This window comes from Nicotiana attenuata, unplaced genomic scaffold (assembly GCF_001879085.1).
Source record: "Nicotiana attenuata strain UT unplaced genomic scaffold, NIATTr2, whole genome shotgun sequence".
Classification (NCBI taxonomy): Eukaryota; Viridiplantae; Streptophyta; class Magnoliopsida; order Solanales; family Solanaceae; genus Nicotiana; species Nicotiana attenuata.
The window spans coordinates 242780-262196 of NW_017670831.1; positions in this window are offsets into that span (position 1 = coordinate 242780).

Sequence of the window (19417 nt, forward strand, 5' to 3'; positions counted from 1 at the left end):
ATTGCACCTCCAAATTCCGGATAGAGGTATTGTGGGAATCCAATTGAGCATCGGAATCTTGGTTCTTCTTCATCATTTGTTCGAACATCATTTCTATTCTTCCCATATCATTACCCGAAGAACTAGACCCTTGAGATTGAAACGGAGGCGGATTGTTCGGTTGTTGGTACATCAGGGGACTTTGAAAGCCTTGCCCCCGGTTGCCTTGGTTTCCATTGTTGTTCCACCCACCTTGACCATTGTTGTTGCAATTGTTGTTATTACCATTCCAATTCCCTTGGTTGCCTTGATTACTGTTCCCCCAATTGCCGCCTTGGTTGTTGTTGTTCCAATTACCACCTTGTTGTTGATTGCCTCAATTTCCTTGGGGTCGCCATTGTTGGTTTGAAGAGTTGCCTCTATTTCCTTGATAGTTGTTAACATATTGTACCTCTTCATTTTGCTCATCATAACCCTCATTTTGAAACCCATCACACTCGTCATCAAATTGCTCGGAATTCCCTTGGTTTTGTTGCCTCCTTTGCCTTCTCTTTTTGGTAAGAAAATTAACACTTTCCATAGCATTCACTTGGCGAGGGTTTTGGACTTGTTGCAACTGTGCCATAGCCAATTGATTTATAGTAGTTGTCAACTCTGCTATAGCCTGTCCATCATGTAATCCTTGTGCAAATGGATGACCGTAGGGTCACCTTGGGGAACATTGGCTCTAATTTGCCATGCGGATGATGTATCCGCCATCTCATCAAGAATCTCGCAAGCTTCGTCATAAGACAACTTCATGATATTACCCCCGGCCAATTGATTGACTATGCATTGATTTGTCGTATTGATGCCCCGATAGAAGGTTTGTTGAATCATCGCTTCGGTCATATCGTTGTTTGGGCATTCTTTCACCATTGTTCTAAACCGCTCCCAAATCTCATGCAAAGGTTCCGTGGGTTCTTGCTTGAAAGCCAATATCTCATCTCGAAGTGCCACCATGTGCCCGGGTGAGAAGAATTTAGCAATAAATTTATCTGCCAACTCATCCCAAGTTATGATGGAATGATTGGGGAGTCTCTCTAGCCAATCTAATGCCTTTCCCTGGAGTGAGAACGGGAAAAGTCTCAACCTAAGAGTATCTTGGGACACATTCGTCTGCTTGCTACCCCAATATGTATCCACGAACCCTTTTAGATGTTTGTAGGCGTTTTGATCCGCAGCGCCCGTGAAATACCCACGCTGCTCAAGTAAGGTCAACATCACATTGGTTATCTGAAAATTGCCCGCCCGAATTCTGGGAGGGACTATAGCACTCGCGTACCCTTGATTTGGTAGCACTCTAAGAACCGCTCTTGGAGGTGGCGGAGGAGGGTCTGGAACATTGTCATTAGCATTGGCCTGGCGGCCTCGTCTTGGTCCGGGAGGTACAAGAGGCACCTCATCCTCTCCAATTTCATCAACCTCCTCCCCTACAAGCACATTTCCAAGAGGGTCATTCGCGTTTAAAGCCATTTGGTACATGTAGTAATCACACACACAAATTAGTAAATAAGAAGGAAAGAAGAACAACACACAAAACTAACTAAATAGATAGCCAAAACTGTTAGCTCCCCGGCAACGGCGCCAAAAAGTGATCGCTGCCTACTCCGCACCAATAAAAGGTAGCAAGAGAGGGTCGCAATAGCTTTTACCCGATATGAGGGTCGGGATCGAATTTCTCAGAGAGCTAGAAATTAGAGCTGGGTATCTATCTATACTAGAGTCGTGTAATTGTTCTAAATGTCACTTCCAACATTTTTGGGTTTTTCAATTATAAACTACTATTTTCAAACTACTAATTGAAACTAGATTATGCTACGAAATAATTGCTAAGGTTGTATCTAATGGGAAGAAGGGCACTAGGGTCGTGACATCACCTAGGTGGCTAATTGACGGGTAGATGCTACTAAGGTTCTATTGACATAATTGGGGCTTATGCTATAACCGTTGCACAATTTAACCCACTCTCACACCTCTCGGTAGAGAGAGTGATTTTGCCCAATTGACTCTCTCTCGAGACCAAATGGGTGGGCAAATTAGATCAAGCAACTAGGGTTCAAGTAGGGTGATTACTCTCTCGAGGTTTAACCCGTTAATTGGGACTATCATTTCTCATGAGTCCATCCCAATTCCTTGTTGGGTCAATTTTGGAGACTTAGACTCTCTTTCTCAAGAAGAATCAAATCAACAAAGTTCAAATCAGTGTTTGCAACCACCAATTCATAGATTAAAACATAAAATCAACCCAAATAGCAAACACCCATAGTCAATCTAACCCTAGATGGCAACACCCATCAATTACCCACACTAGGGTTGAGCCACAACCCTAGCTAATGGGTTTAGCTACTCATGCTTGAAGAAGAAAATAAAGAAATAGATGAAGAACAAGACATTTTAATTAAATGCTAAATTAAAATACAAGAATCTATCATTAATTTGAAGCTAAGATGACAAAAATGGCTACAGATGAAGTTCCCACGAGCGCAGCTGCTGAAATAAAATAACTGATGCCCTAAAAATGGTAAAATGTTCTATTTATACTAGGCTGGAAAAACTGGACAAAAATACCCCTACGGGGTCAGTGCGGGCCGCATGAAATGGACCGCGGCCGCACTAGGCTCTTTGACTTCAATTCTGGGCTCTCTGAACTTGGGCTGCGCAGGCCGCGTAGAATGGACCGCGGCCGCGGAGGCAGCTGGCGCGGTCCGCACAATAACGATCGCGAACCGCATGGCTTGGACTTGGCATAATTCCATCTCTCTGAATCTCTTGTCCGCAGACCGCACGCGGAGCCTTTACCGCGGGCCGCTAAATACGTACCGCGGCCGCTTTGCCTGAAGCCCACTTTTGTCAACTCTCTGAACCATCTAGTGCGGCCGCATTCGACTTTGCGCGGTCCGCGCTAGGATTGTTTGCCCTCAGTTTACTTGGTCTTTGATACTTGAGCAGGTTTCACTCCTTTTGAGCCGATCCTTGACATTTCGTCACTTTGTCGATCAAACCTGCAATCAAGCACAACTTATGAGCCTTTTAGGACTATTTTGTAACAATTTATATTCAAAGCATAGGCAAGTAGGAGCATAAAACACGTTAAAATCCCTACTTATCAGGCACCCCTCAGGATCCACTAGTGTGGTTCCCGGCCAGACAGTTTTTGTGTGAATTTGTACAATTAGCAAATAAACAAGTAAGGCTCAAATAGTAGGGGATTTAAGTTTAAATACACAGATGTTTGAAAAAAAAGTTAATGAAAAGAAGTACAATCTAAGCGTATTTGTGAATGTAAAGGAGTGTCCTAGGTTGGTTAGCCTATAGGATCACATCAGTACAATGCCCGATAATCACTCCTTAAAAAGGGGCTACGCGTGGCATTAGCGCACTGGTCATCATATCCATATCTACCCTTTCCCGCCTCGTGAAGGTAATTGAAGCGAGGGTTGGTCTCGACCCCTATTGCATGCTTTTACCCATCCATTTCTATCAGTCCCGAGGAATTTAGGACTCCTATCCTATAGGGGGGGCGGGGGGCGGAGGGGGGGTGGGTTCTAAGCAGACCCTCAGGTTTAAATGACAAAATACTAGGCGACAAATAAAAACACATAGGACTGCATTTAGGGGGTAAAACACAGAAATAAGATAGAAGGCTCAGATATACCTCCACAAGTAATGCACATAGGCAGCACGACTTATACGCAATTAAGGTCTAAATTCAGATCCTAACAAGGTATTTAAGTGATAACATTGGGACCAAATTTATTACATAACTCAGAAAAAAAAGTCCGAACCAGGCTTGCCTACTGATTTTAACACGTTGACAGTTAAACACTAATCACAAAGACGGTTCTGGTTTTATTTAATGTTGGTTGCCTAAGGCTTGCCTAGGCGCGGAATACAGATGACTATATTTTATATAGTGAAACAAGGCAGGTTTTTTAAAGCGGACTCTTGAATCCTTATAGGCATAATATCTAATGACAAATCAAGGCAATTTTTGAAAGAACTTGTTTTAGAGAAAATAAACCATTAATTAAACCAGTTTCGAAACGAACTAAAATGTGGACTGGGTTGATTTATTTAACTAAACTAGTTAAGATCTATAGGCAGAATTTCTAGAGTTATTCCCTATAGGCGTGACATCTAGTTTTTTAACACTGATTTCAGAAACTTTGCAGGCATGATGACCAACGAAAGAAAACATGTAACACTTGTTATAACAGAAGCCGGATTAAATTATATCCTATAGGTATGGCATCTATTTGTGAAACTGATTTTGAGACTTATTAAACATGATTTCTAACATGGTAAGGCAAGTATAGTAAAATCCTACTAAACATGATTTCTAACATGGTAAGGCAAGTATAGTAAAACCCCATAGGCATGGTTTCTAACATGGTAAGGCCAAACATAGTGAAATGTAAAGTCCTATAGGCATGGTTTCTACCCGCCTTACCCCACAAACATGTAAATACCTGCCCTTTTCACTAGTTACCCTAATATTCATTTACAAATTATTACAGACCATGTGAATGAATTACATAAGAAAAGTAAAAATTACACTATAGAGAGCCTGAAACAGGCCCAGACTTTCAGCACCTGATTAGAACTTCCTCCCTGAGTTATGTAATAAACCACCTCAAGTGCCAAGATTGTTCCATAGCCTTTCTCATATCTGGGTGTGTCAGAGTTCCCTAAGGACCTCAAGGGATCCCGGGCAGTGCTCACACCCAGATTGCATAACCAAAACAGAGTAAGTGCAGTGTGGAAAGGCCAGCTTTTACGTGTCCAAGTTCAGAGGGAACTCAAGGGTCCCAAGGCAAGGCTCACACAAAAGGGGCAGAACCTAGTGGTCCAAGAGTATATGTGAGAGTGCTTGACATAGATTTAAAAGAGTTGAGTTGGAAAATTTTTTGACAATGATTAGTTTGAAATAAGTTTTGGAAGGCAATAGAAGAGTTTTCCTTAGTGAAAACCAGCTTGAAGAAGAAAAGAGATAGGACAATTAGCAACTCAAGACCAAATCAACATACATAGTTCTAACACAAATAGGGAAAGGAGGAACTGGGGACAAGTAGTTCATATGCGAAAGTATATTTGCACACAGGTTAACACCAAAGAAGTACTACAGAACTTAAATAGTCACAACAATAGTCTATCACAAAGTGTTCATGCCATGAACTTAACAACATCAGATTTAAGGGGTGCTAAATAGAGTTACACATTAGGTTTAGGGGAAAGAGTTCAGGATCACATAGTAACTAGGTGTCATGCTTATAATGTATTGGGGTTAGAGGGGTAGGGCAGAATAGTAGTAGAAAATGTAAGAAAGCAGTAGACATGCTGAATTACAGGGTAATCACATGGCAAAATAGGCATGCTAATTGCAAGGGAGGCAGCAGAACCACAAGTAGAAGCATAAGAGAAACAAAAGGAAGTGCAATACAAATAGAGACATATTGTTTTGGAGGTTGTAAATTAAACTGAAAACATACTAGTAAAAATGAGAGAATTGGTGCAGAGTGAGGAGTGAAGAGCAGTACAATGAAGGGAAGTAGAGCAGTAGTGTGTAGAGCAGTAGAGTAGTAGAACAACAGAGCAGTAGAGCAATGTAACCACTCAGTTTTGGCTTGCAGCCAACTGAGTATCAAGTAAGAGAGTATGTATCTGTGTAAGAGAGAGTTTAGAATAGTGTAATTGTTCGTCACTTATGCTAAAGAGAGGGTAGAGTACTTATAGTTTTAGAACAGGCAGGAAAATAAGGTAATAGGTACTGACTTAGCACAATTATAGAAATAATATAAATCAGAATCAATTAAAGACCCGGGCTTCCTTTAATTAGGGAGTCATAGTTCAAACAGGTACTAGTTTTATCAAATAGGGAAAAGAATTACTTATAAGACTGATTTTACCACAGTAGGAGTATTAAAAGCATGTGGCATGTAACAAGGACAGTCAGAATATTTTCAAGTAAGGAAAGTACAAGTTAAATAAATAATAGCATATTTGTGCACATAAATAAGGTAGAGTACAATTTTAATTCTGAAAGTTAGTTCAAAGAATCACGAATGAGATTAAAAATCCCAGGGAATCAGCACTAACTAAGGAAAGTATCACAAAAGTAAGGAAGCAATTCGAAAAATCAGTACAGAATTACAAGGAAAATACACAAAATCACAGATTTAGGGGAGATATCGCAGGTCTAAGGAGATTACACAAAAATCAATATAAATTATGAGGTGAACAATCAATAAAACAAATAGTCGGACCTATTAAACGATAAATAACATGTTTGAACAAAATCGGAGAAACCCTAAGAACGGATTAGAGCAGGAAACGCAAGAGCATATAGAACATACATGAAACCTAGAATGTTCATGAGAGACATGCAAACACATCGCAAATAGACTCAAACTTCAAATCGAATCCAGAAGTATTAGGGTTTCTTAACGAAAATGAATCGAGCAAAAGGAACGACTCAAGTGATGTTTAAACATGTTAAAAATCACAAAGTAATTGCTAAAAATCAGAAAGGAATCATTTTTTGCAAAAGGGTTTTGAAACCCTAGTCTGGAAAATGAGGAAATCGTTTGAAATCAGAGAAATCTTTTGAGGAAAACAGGTGAGAACCTTTAAAGACACATAGATCCATCACAGATCTAAAATGATCGGAGGATTTAAAGCTAGGGTTTTCCAGAAAAGTAATAGAGATGATAGAATAGGTCAAGAACCCATAGATCCGTAATAAAACAAGAAGAAGTTCTTACTCACAAAAGGAAAATGGCCTGAGACAGGCTGATAACAAAGTTCCAAACCGGAACTAGTTGGGGTTCCCTTGACAAAATCTCAAGGATCCAAGAAATCGAAGAGCCATGGCGTGTGGAAGACCAGGCCCGATCGGAGAAGACGTAGAAACATCGTAGGAGGGGTTCACGCCGGTGACGGAGATTAGGGTTTGAGTTAGGTCTCAAAGAGAATTTGGAGAGGAAGGGATTCAAGGGCGGTGTAAATGAGAGAATGGGGTAGGTTTGGGGGTCGTTGGATTAAAAAAGGAAAGAAATAACGTGGACTGTTGATCTCAGATCAACGGTCGAGATTAAAAAGGGTAGGTTGGGTTCCGGGTTTGGGTATGGGTTAATAGGGTGTGGGTCGGGTTTTAATTATAAAATTGGGCTGGGAATTGGGGTCCTGATTTGGCTATAATTGAAAGCCAATTTGGCTATAATTTAAATAGTCAGTTTTTCCTGTTTAATTTATAAAAAATAGTAGATAATTTCTGAAAAAATAATTTGGAATGCTAAAATGATTTAGGATACATAATTAGAAATTTAAAATACAGGATCCAATTTTATGCATATAAAACATAATTATATCTTAAAAGGGCTAACATTGCAATTATGTGCAATTTAGATTTAAAAATACTAAATGTAACTGTAAAAAATATATAAAAATTACTTTAGCCATATTTTGGCATAAATATAGAAATTCAATAGATGAATTATCAAAATAATAATTTTGGAAATAATTATTGGGGATTTTATGGATAAAAAGGGAGATTATAAATCAATTTAAACCTTTAAAATTATGAAAAAAATAATAAAACCTTGGGCATGCTTATACATGCATATATATGCTATTTCGAAGGTATTTTTGCATATTTAAAAATATAGGGAAAAATTGGGCATCAACAACTAGGTGCTGTCACGACGGTTCACGGAGGGAAAACTAGGGTCGTGACAGGCAGGCCATTAAACTTGTCCTCACTTTTCACTATGACACTTGATCTTGAGGCTGTTCCATTTGAACCCCATAACAAGGTTATTACTATGTCACTTAGACACAAAAACACACGGGCTTTTATAAGTCAAGCGCGTGTATATAAGCGTTGCTAACGTGTAATAGCCGACGAATAAGTTTCTTCCATGTGGAATAATTGTCCACATAAGATCCATGTGTACCGGTTAAATCCAAATCAAACAAATCGGGTTCAAGATTAAAATGCCCAACCCATATAATTACCTTTAATCTTTACAGCCCTTTGTAAAAAAACCGTAACCTCACTCCCGTCTCCATCTATCCTCTTCCCCTTCCAAAATCGATTGCTCCATTAGTAAGAGTGTTGTCTGGAGTTACTCCTTTATTGGTATGTCTCGAGTTACTCTTTTATGGAGATTTTAGTTATTTATTAGGGTTTTTGCGTTAGTAATGGTGTTTTTGGGAATTGTAGATACAAAAATAGGTTTTTTCATTTCTTTTCGTCGAATCTTGCTGTCTGTGCTCACGTTTTATTTTTTTGTTCACTTTAGGTTAAAATCATGTCAGTGGACGAATACATTCTTGTCCGCTTTCACCATGGTGGAATATTTACCGAATCTCCAAGTGAGAAATATGTCACTAATATAGAGATAAATCAGTTTTCTATTGACAAAGACCATTTCTCCTTGTTTGAACTTCAATATTACACAAGGGGTTGGGTTATGCAACTATTGGGGTTTTTTATGTCTTTAACCCTTATTACAAAGAATTTGTCTTGGTGGAAAATGATGAACAACTATATAATATTGCTTGTTACAATAAGGAGGGTATTTTAGACTTGTACATTTTACATGTTGTTGAGATAATTCTCGATAGTGTGGTCCCAATTGGGAATTTATGTGGGCCAGATGTTGTTGAAGAAAGTAACATCACAATTAATAATCCATCTAGGGCAACAATAGAAGATGATCCAGACAGAATAAATGGACCACAACCTGTTGAAGAGCCTCCACTTGAAGAGTTGGAGACTGTTATTGGTGGGGAAGGGGCTGCTGCTGGTGGGAAAGATTTTTCTGGTAATGTAGAAGAGGAAGTTGCTAGTGTACAGAATCTGAATGGTGGAGAAGGGGCTAATGAAGAAGAGGTTGCTTCAGAGGTAGCTAGTAGTGAGTCAAATCTTGATGAATTTCCTGATGAGGATGATAGTGAAGTTAATGAAAAGGCTAGGACCTTCAGAAATGAGAGGACAACCAAAAAGAATGCTGCCAGAAGGAAGAAACAACCTGAAATTGCTAGTGTGCCTGTAGGAGAAGATGGAATTGATAAAGGTTTTGAAGATATAAGATTTAACAAAAAAGGGAAACATGTTGGCAGATTAGGAGGTGATGAGGAGTCATTGACAGTTCTTATGCTGGCAGTGATGATATTGATGAAGAGGTAGAGGTGGATTTTCAGCCTGGTGTTGACCTTCCAAGTAGAAGAAAGAGCACAAAGGTTAGATACGACACTGACTGTGAAGTGACAATTTTTGAGTTGGGCATGATATTTAAGAATGTTGGAGAATTTAGGAAGGCAGTGGATGATTATGCAATAGAGTATAAAGTTCAGTTAAAGCTTAAATCAAATGAGAAGGATAGAGTAAGGGTGAAGTGTAAATCAAAAAAACGCAACTAGAAGTTGTATGCTTCAGTTGATAGAGATTCTGGTGACTTTATGATAAAAAAGTACCATCATATTCATAAATGTCAACCACTGAACACCAACAAGATGTGTAATTCAAAATACATTGCCAACAAATTCGAGAAAGAACTTACCGTTTCTCCTTATATGAGAATCTGGGAAATTCAAGAACTAGTTAGAGAGAGTTTGGGATCGTATATCGGCAGAACAATAGCTTATAGATCCAAACAGATTGTTCTGAGAAAGTTTATGGAGGATTGGAAGCTGGAGTTTGCTAGATTGTGTGACTGTGTTGATAGTATTGAGGAAACGTAGGAACATCATTGGTTTAGATGGTTGTTTCCTAAAGGGAAGCTGTAAGGGTGAATTACTGGTGGTTGTGGGAAGAAATGGTAACCAACAGATGTTTCCTATTGCTTGGACTGTTGTACACCATGAAACTAAATATTCATGGAGTTGGTTCCTCGGTCACTTGATAGAAGATTTGCAACTAGGTGAAGGTTATGGCTTAACAGTAATGTCAGATATGCAAAAGGTAAACAATTTATTTCTATTTGTTAGTTGTTGGTATTTTATCTTCTAGTTTAATTTCTAATGTTGTTTGTATATATTATTTTGCAGGGGGTTTTGGTATCAGTTAAGGAGTTATTACCTATGGCAGCACAAAGAATGTGTGCAAGGCACATATGGTCTAACTAGTCTAAGAAATGGAGGGGAAAAGAAAGGAGGAAACAATTCTAGAGGGTTGCAAAGGCGAACTATCTGTTTAAGTACAACAAGAAAGTTGCAAACATGAGGAAACTTGGCTCATCCTATATGTGAATATATGATGAAGTACCCAAAAGATTCATGGTGCAGAGCATTCTTCCAAGAACATTCCAGGTGTGACATAGTAGAGAATAACATGTGTGATATTTTTAACTCATGGATATTGGCTGCTAGGAAAAAAAGTATTGTTACCATGTTAGAGGATATTATGCATAAGATCATGTCTAGACAGGTTGATATGATGAAGTTTGCTGAAACTTGGATTTCAGATATATCACCTATGACTAGGCTTATATTAGAAGAAAACAAGAATTTGGCTAGATAGTGCCAAGTTATATGGAATGGGCAGGATGTATTTGAACTCAAAAAAGGAGTTTTGACGTTTATAGTTGACACTAGGATGAAGACTTGTAGTTGTACACTTTGGAGGTTGAGAGGCATCCCATGTGAACATGCTGTGTGTGCATACAATCACATACAAGATGATCCAGATCAATATGTGGAGCATTAGTACACAAAGGAAACATTTCTAAAGGCTTATGAACACTTCATTCAACAAATTCCTAGCCTAAATATGTGGCCTGAGAGTAATAATCCTACCATTGAACCACCAGCCCTAAAGCTAATGCCAGGCAGACCCCAAAAAAAATAGAAGGAAGGACAAATGAACCTAAGAAGAAATGGGGAAAGTTGTCCAAAAAAGGAGTCAAGATGACATGTTCACAATGTCATCAAGTAGGCCACAACAAAAAAGCATGTAAAGGAAGGGTATGATATGTTTTTATCTAACTTTCCATTAATCATTTAAGCTGAAATTAACTGTATGTATGTATTCATTTTAGAGTGCACCTGGAGGGTCATCAAGTAGACAAGAAGCACAAGGAAGTCAATCAAGTCAACCAACTCAAAGGAGTTCAATCTGTGACGAAGCAACAACAACTGTTAATAGAGGAAGGGGCAGGGGAAGAGGAAAGGCACCTAGTGCAGCTATTAGACCTACAAAAGGTGCATATCCAGATGCACTTCCTCAAACTGCTCCCAGAGGAAGATCCCCAAAACCAAAGGCAACAACAGGATCTTCATCTGCTGGAAAAAGGGGAAGGGGATGTGGACCTGCAACTGCAGAATCATCTGCTACTTCTGGGAAAAAAAGGGAAAGAACTGTTGGCTTTGGATGCTACACTAACACAAAGACTGGAAGGACAATACTTAATGTAAGAATCTTGATTTCCGGTTTGGTTTCTGATTTTTGCAGCCTGGTTTCTAGTTATTTTTGCCGCCTGGCTATTTTTACTTACTTAGGTTTCTGATTTTATACAATTGCATCCTGGTTTGTCAAGTGAAAGGATTTTCAACCATGGGACTAGAGTAAGGAGCAGCACTGATGTGAATCTGGATGATGGAATTAGGCTTCCAGGACATAGATGGAATGGGAGAGATGCTATTACTACTTCGCAACTGCAGCAAATGAGTGCAAGTAGAAGAAACAAAGTTGGAACAAAAGCACCATCTCAGTCTTCAACTCAAGTGATCATGGATAAACTAGCCAAAAAAAAAATTCGTGACCAGCCAAGATTATGTAATATGCAGCACTTGTTTTTGTTAAAAACTTGCTTCTTTTGTTGAATGTAGTTTGCTGTACTCACTGGTATCTTTTGGAACTGAATTATGTAATATGCCAGCACTTCTTTAATTTTAAATGAACTAAGTTCCATTCCTTTTCACTACTGTAATATGCACTTCTGTAATTTGCAACAGTTCTTTTAGTAGCTTTTGCAATGAAGTAAGTTCCATTCCATTCATACGATTAACTACATTAACTAGCATAAATACTAAGAATTGCAGTAAATACTAAAGAATTGTAATTTTTTTTAACAAAAACAAAAATACATTGCATTGATAAGGCAGTATCAATTACACAAAATAGGATCCCTACCATCCCAAGTACATAACAATGAACAAAAGTAGAGCAACAGTTCCCAACACTAACTACATAACTAGCCTAAATTACAAAAGATTTTCCCAGAAATTTGGTTCAGTCCATCAACAAGAGCAAGAACCTAAAAAAGCCATATGATTAAGGCCACCAGTACAGCAACAAACATTATTGTGTTCTTCCATTTTTTTGCTCGATCTCTTTCTTGATCAAATGCCTTCACTCTCTTCAATAAACCCCATATAACTCTATTCGCTTGCTCAGGAAACTCGTCCTCAAACCATCTAAAATATTTACATCCCCCATTGTCCTTCAAAAAGAAAATCAACTGATATAAATCTATGGCAAATAAAATCGTATAAAGAATTTTTTGTGGAATACACTTACTTTGCCAATTTTGCATACAAAGTACCTTCTTCCTGGGTTAGCAGCACTCCATGAAATTTTCAGTTCACACAGAGGACCACATCGACACTAGTCAACGCTTTCGGTATTTTAGGACATTATTCGAACAGAAATTAAGAAAAGTAGCAGGAAAGATTACGTCAAAAATTTGACTAAGGATGATGGAGTTCTTTCAAATTGAAAAAAAAAAGCTCCGATTTCACTTCTTGATGAAGAATTTAGCTCAGCTGAAATGGAGAGAAATTAGGGCTTGGGAGAAGATAACAATGGAGAAAGGGGTTGAAATAAGGAAGATAACGTGGGCCTGGTTTATTACAGTTGGAATAGTCAATGTCAGCTTTTTTATAGCCCTTAGGCGCTAAACATCGGGGGAAGTGCACGGTTGGCCACTAATAACACATGTATTTACTTTTAAGCCACCGTTTAAAATGTCTTTAGTCTTTAGCCACTGCTTTAATAAACTTTAACTGCCCGGACGAAAATACCCTTCTGCTCATGTATTTAACTTTTGTACTTAACTTCAGGATTTCAGGACTACATGTCCTTAACTTTTGAACATGGAACTCTAAGTTCAGGACTTCAGAACTACATGTCCTTAACTTTTGAACTTGTAACTCTAAGTTCAGGACTTAAGGACTACATGTCCTTAACTTTTAAACTTGGAACTCTAAGTTCAGGACTTCAAGGCTACATGTCCTTAACTTTTGAACTTGGAACTCAAACCTCAAGACCAAGCGTCCTTAACGTTTGAACTTGTAAGTCAAAGTTAAGGACCTATTGTCCTTAACTTTTGAACTTGTAACTGTAAGTTAAGGACTGCTTGTCCTTAACTTTTGAACGTGTAACTGTAAGTTAAGGACTGTCTGTCCTTAACTTTTGAACTTGGAAATCAAAGTTAAGGACCTATTGTCCTTAACTTTTGAACTTGTAACTGTAAGTTAAGGACTGCCTGTCCTTAACTTTTGAACTTGTAACTATAAGTTAAGGACTGCTTGCTACATTTCCTTAACTTTTGAACTTGAAACTCTAAGTTCAGGACCATGTCCTTAACTTTTGAATTTAACTTTAGGACTTCAGGACTACATGTCCTTAACTTCTGGACTTGGAACTCTAAGTTCAGGACTTCAAGGCTACATGTCCTTAACTTTTGAAAGGCTACATGTCCTTAACTTTTGAACTTGGAAATCAAAGTTAAGGACCTATTGTCCTTAACTTTTGAACTTGTAACTGTAAGTTAAGGACTGCCTGTCCTTAACTTTTGAACTTGTAACTGTAAGTTAAGGACTGTCTGTCCTTAACTTTTGAACTTGGAAATCCTTAACTATTGAACATAACTTTAGGACTTGAAGACTACATTTCCTTAACTTTTGAACTTGAAACTCTAAGTTCAGGACCATGTCCTTAACTTTTGAATTTAACTTTAGGACTTCAGGACTACATGTCCTTAACTTCTGGGAAGGAATTGCATTTCCTGTTTACTCATCACTCTTTTTCTTATTTTCACAACTTTTAGATCTAAAAATAAATTCAAGGAGCTAAGAGCAAATAAACCCTATTACATTAGACTCAATAGAAAGAAAAATAATCAGCACACCGATTCTGCCACAAGAGAAATGGCAGAAGCATAATAGCTTCAACGTCAACCAAATTTTAAACAAAAAGTAGAGACGAATCTAAAATCTTCACGAAAGCTCCCATAAAACGTCATACCCGAAAAAAGTCCACTGAGGTCCATTTCTAACATGCTTCGACATAGCAGCGATTTGTACCAAGAGAACACCAGAGAATACGAAGTCTTTATGTTTTGAATGCATCAGTGTATTTCCATTTGGGGAGGAAAGGGTAACACACTCTTCTCATATTAATTTTAGTAGACTAGTGGCTACTATTGCTAAGCATTAAAAATGCTGGATAAAAAGTAAATACCAACTTAAACAGTGGCTACCCCACGCCATCTAGGTGACACGGTAATAACCTTGTTATGGGGTTCAAATGGAACAGACTCAAGATTAAATATTATAGTGAAAAGTGAGGATAAGTTTAATGATATGCCGTTGTATTCTACCTTGAAAATAATAATTGGAGCAGGTTCTTCTCACGATTGATCAATTAGATGGAAACTTCCACGGACAACTCTTTCATTAGAAAGAGCAGGCCCTTTATTGTTATTAGCTGGCAGAGAGTGATTGCGAGGGACCACCAAGGACTATTGGATAGTAAGATTTTTCTATCTTTTATTAAAGATTACGGATTTAAGTTATAAAAATTATTTCTTCCAATAATAAATTTTACATTGCGCGAATTTAAATTAATTTGAGATCCAAATTTAAATACTAGACACCTATCGGAAAAGCAAAAAGAAAAGAGTGATTGTGATTTGCGGGGATTCTTCCGCATGCTCTTCTGTGGTAGTGGGCCTATACTGATATCAAGTGGACATATAGGTATGGTTGCTAGGAAACCCCAATGTTTTGGGGCCAAAATGCCGACATCACCTAATTGCCATTTTCTTTTTTAATTATTTCTAACAGCCTAAGTCCTAACTTGAGTTTGGTGGCTGTTTCTAAAACTGCATAAGCTACCTAACCTGAGTTTTCTAGAGGTAGTATTTATACAACTCAATAATGAAACCAAAATCATGTTGGCCTGAACGAATTTTCAATTTTTAAAAAAACTATATTTTCTTCAAGATAATCTGAAAGCAACTATCTCTCCAATAAAATTTTCAAAAAAAAAAAAAAAAAATAGTTTTTCAAAATTAAAGAGTAAAATGTTGTAGATAGACCGCAAAAAGTGTAAGCAGTAAAATGGAGTATCCTGTATGAAGGAAATAGATTTTTTTCAGTAGGGAGGCGGTTGTGATATCATCTTCATATGTGTCAACACACATGTGTCGCGGTTGGATTGGTACACGGATTAGTTAAACTCTTATAGAACTTATCATACAATGAATAATTAAGTAAGAATCATACCATGAATAATATAATAGGGTAAGATTATATGATAAATAATGTAGTACAACAATATTATGCAGAACTATACATGCATTTTATAAATAACGAACAAATTATTTGACTCTCGAAATGATTAAAGTTTTATACTCATGTTGTAATGGTGGAGCTAGGAGGCAACTTACGTGTTCGTTTAAACAAGTCGGTTTGCTCTAAATATATATACAATTTTCAAATTGTTGTAGAATTCAAAAGTCATATTAAGGGGCGTATCTATATGTTGGAGTATGGGGCACGTGAAGTCATGCTCCTCTCTTCATACAGGGGCGGATCTATAGCCCAATTAAGGGGCATGTGAATTCATGTTCTCACCGTCAACAGGTGCGGCCCTAGCCTAAAGCAGGTAAGCAACTGCTTTAGGCCCCACATTTGTGGACATTTGTGGGGGCCCAATTTTTTATTACACCAAATATATTATATACTCTCTATATTTCAATTTGATGAGGTTGTTTGACTCGATAAGGAGTTTAAGAAAAAATGATTCATAAAACTTATGGTCTTAAAAGCTTAAGGGATAAAAGAATTTGCAACTGGTATGATTTCTACCAAGGAAATTGCATCTGAAATGAAAATCAAACCCGAACTTCGTAAGTAACGTGTGATATATAGAAAAAAATAATTTGACGAGAATATTGATATTGAAATCTCAAAATCTCTCGAAGAGTCCTTCAGCGTTAATTGCTATTTATACATAGTAGGCAAGACTATTTTTTTACTTCAAAATAGATTCGAACAATTCGAATCAAATGAAATATTTTTTGTTTCCCATTTAGCGTAAAGAACTGAGATCACTAGATGATGAAAATTTGGCAAAATACTGTCTTAATCTTGAGTGTTACTTAAAGCATAATAATCAATCTGATATTGATGGTTTCGATGTATTTTCTGAATTAAAAGTGTTAAGGAAAATAGTACAATTATAAGATAACAGTTTAATTGATATACTCAATCAAATAAAAGTTTTGATTCTTTTCCAAATGCCTATATTGCTTATAGAATAATGTTAATAACTCCTGTTACCGTTACTTCAGCAGAAAGAAGTTTTTCGAAATTAAAATTGATAAAATCTTAACTAAGCTCAATAGTGTCTAAAACGAGGTTAATTGGATTAACTATATTGTCAATTGAGAAAGAACTATTAGAAAAAAAAATTATTAATAACTTTGCGTCTAAAAAACTAAAAAAAAAAATTGGACTTCAAATTTAAAAGATAATAGTTTTAAAAAAATTAAGGCCCCTCAACAAATTTGGCTTTAGGCCACAAAATTTGTCGGGCCGCCCCTGACCGTCAAACTAGGTATTTTATGTATGTATTTTTAATATTAGTCTAATATTATATATCTGTTGGCACCCATGCGCCAAAAAGGTTGAATAATACACTTGATTGAATATTGGGGTATTTACCTTGTGGAACAAAGATCAATTCCCACATAATACTTTTTTTTTTTATTTGTTTAGTGGTACACCCATTTTCAAGAAATCCTAAATTCGCCTTTATCTCCATACTATATAAAATAGTGTTATATTGTTACAAATTGCTTAAATATACATGTGTGCACCCATGCTCAAAGAGACCTATAGTTCAATGATTATTGGGTGCACCTTTACAAATGAAGTTAGAGGTTCAATTCTTAATTTTTAGGCATGTCTGTCCCTTCTTGTGGTTTAATTAAGTATTTTTTTTCTTTTTTATTTGGTTTATTGGTTGAAAATCCCAAAATCTAACACATTCAAATCCTTGATCTCTTTTTGCCAGCACACAATTTTATGTATTTATATCTATATTTTTCTATATTATTATTATTATTATTATTATTATTATTATTATTATTATTATTATTATTATTATTATTATTATTATTATTATGTCAAAAGCACGGTGATCCTTAGTGAAATATCGTTCATCTTTTGTATGGAGACCCTTAGTGAAATATCGCTCATCTTTTTTACCCTTAAAAAATATATTTATATTGGATTAAATTGTAAAATAAAAAATCCTAATATTTAGGAGTTCATCATATTTGATATCTTTTCATTATAAGGACATAAAATATTAAGACAATAAAAAATAATTCAAAAAAGCAGGAGGGAAGTGTTTTTCCAACCAAGTAACTCCGCGATTTTGGGTAATTTTTTGTTTTTTGTCCTTGTATTTTAATTATACAAGACAATTTTGAATGCCTTATTATTTTCCTTTCATATGAACTTTTTGCTCTTTTTAAAATTTAAAGAACACGCATTTTTTTTTTCCCGAAGCTTGATTTAAAACTCATTTGTTTCTACTCTCAAAACTTATTACGACAGGTATTGCCACAAATAATATCTGCTATTAGGTTTGAAATAATAATTATTGTTGGAAAAAATATTAATCATTTATTTGTAATAAAAATTTGGTTACCGTAGTTTAATTTACAGCAATACCTAAATTACCTTAATGCATATTCCCATTAAATAGATGGATAAGGACTTCTCTTTTTGGTAAAAAGTAACCAATGTTATTACTAAGAAAGTTTAACTTGACTTTACAATATGGAATTTAGCTACGAAATTCATCTTTTAGCCAATACGATTTTTTAAAAATAAATTATTGTTAATTCATCACTGAATAGGATTTGCGATGGATTTTATTATTTAACTACATAATTTGCCCATTGCTAATTTTTTTTAGTTGATCTGTCTAGAATGCATGGTGCCCAGACGGTCATTTTTATATGAAATTAAAACAAAAGAAGGCATACATGATAGATCAACGATCTTTCGAAATTATCTTGGTTGTTTTCGGGCTTAGCTAGACAATTTGTTACTTTGTTGACTAATATGAGCAATATTCCTCATTTTCTAGAGCTTATATTTTTTAAAATTTTATATTTAAGAACTTATATTTTTTAAAATTTTATCCTCAAGAGCTTATATTTTTTAAAATTGTATACACATAGATATAGGGTATACGCGCATCACGTGTATCCTATGTTAAAAGCACGAAGACCCTTAACGAAATATCAATTGCCTTTTTACCCTTTAAAAATAGAATTCACATTGAATAATATTGTAATTTAATTATTCTTTTAATATATTAGGACTTTGAAAATAATAAATATTTTATTTATTAAATCATTCCTTATTTGAACTAGATAGAAAGTCCTAATATTTAGAATTTTAATATAGAAGAGCTTTATTTCTTTAAAGGTAACTTCACTTTGTTGAACAAATTGTACTGAGATTATTGCTTCTTCCTAAGTTTGTCTTTTTCCTTTTCATATTTTTTTTTTATAATTAATAATCAGATTATCAATAAATTCATTAGTTAAAACTTAGTACAATTGTTATGAAGAAATATATAATTACTATGTTACGAAGAGATTACTTCTAATTATTTTATAAGTTACATGATTGTACTTTCCTCACCAATACGCAGAACTTAAACATAATATTATCACGACCCAAAATTCCTCTGAAGGAGTCGTGATGGCACCTAGTCTCTAAAACTAGGTAAGCCTAACATTAACAGAAATAACGACAATATTTGCTAACATCAAACAATTTCGAAATAGAAATCTCTGCACAATTTACAATCCCAAAACCGGTAGTACAAGTCATAAGCCTTTCTAGGAGTAGTTATACATAATGAATACATCAATATTCCGGAACAAAAGGAAACAATGAAAATGAATACAATAGAAGGTGACTTCAGTGCCTGCGAACGCCCAGCAGGTGTACCTTGAAGTCTCTAGCCACACCAACCATAAGTCTCAAAACCAACCCGAAGTACCTGGTTCTGCACAAAAAGATGTGCATAAGTATAGTATGAGTACACCACGATGGTACCCAGTAAGAATCAAGCCTAACC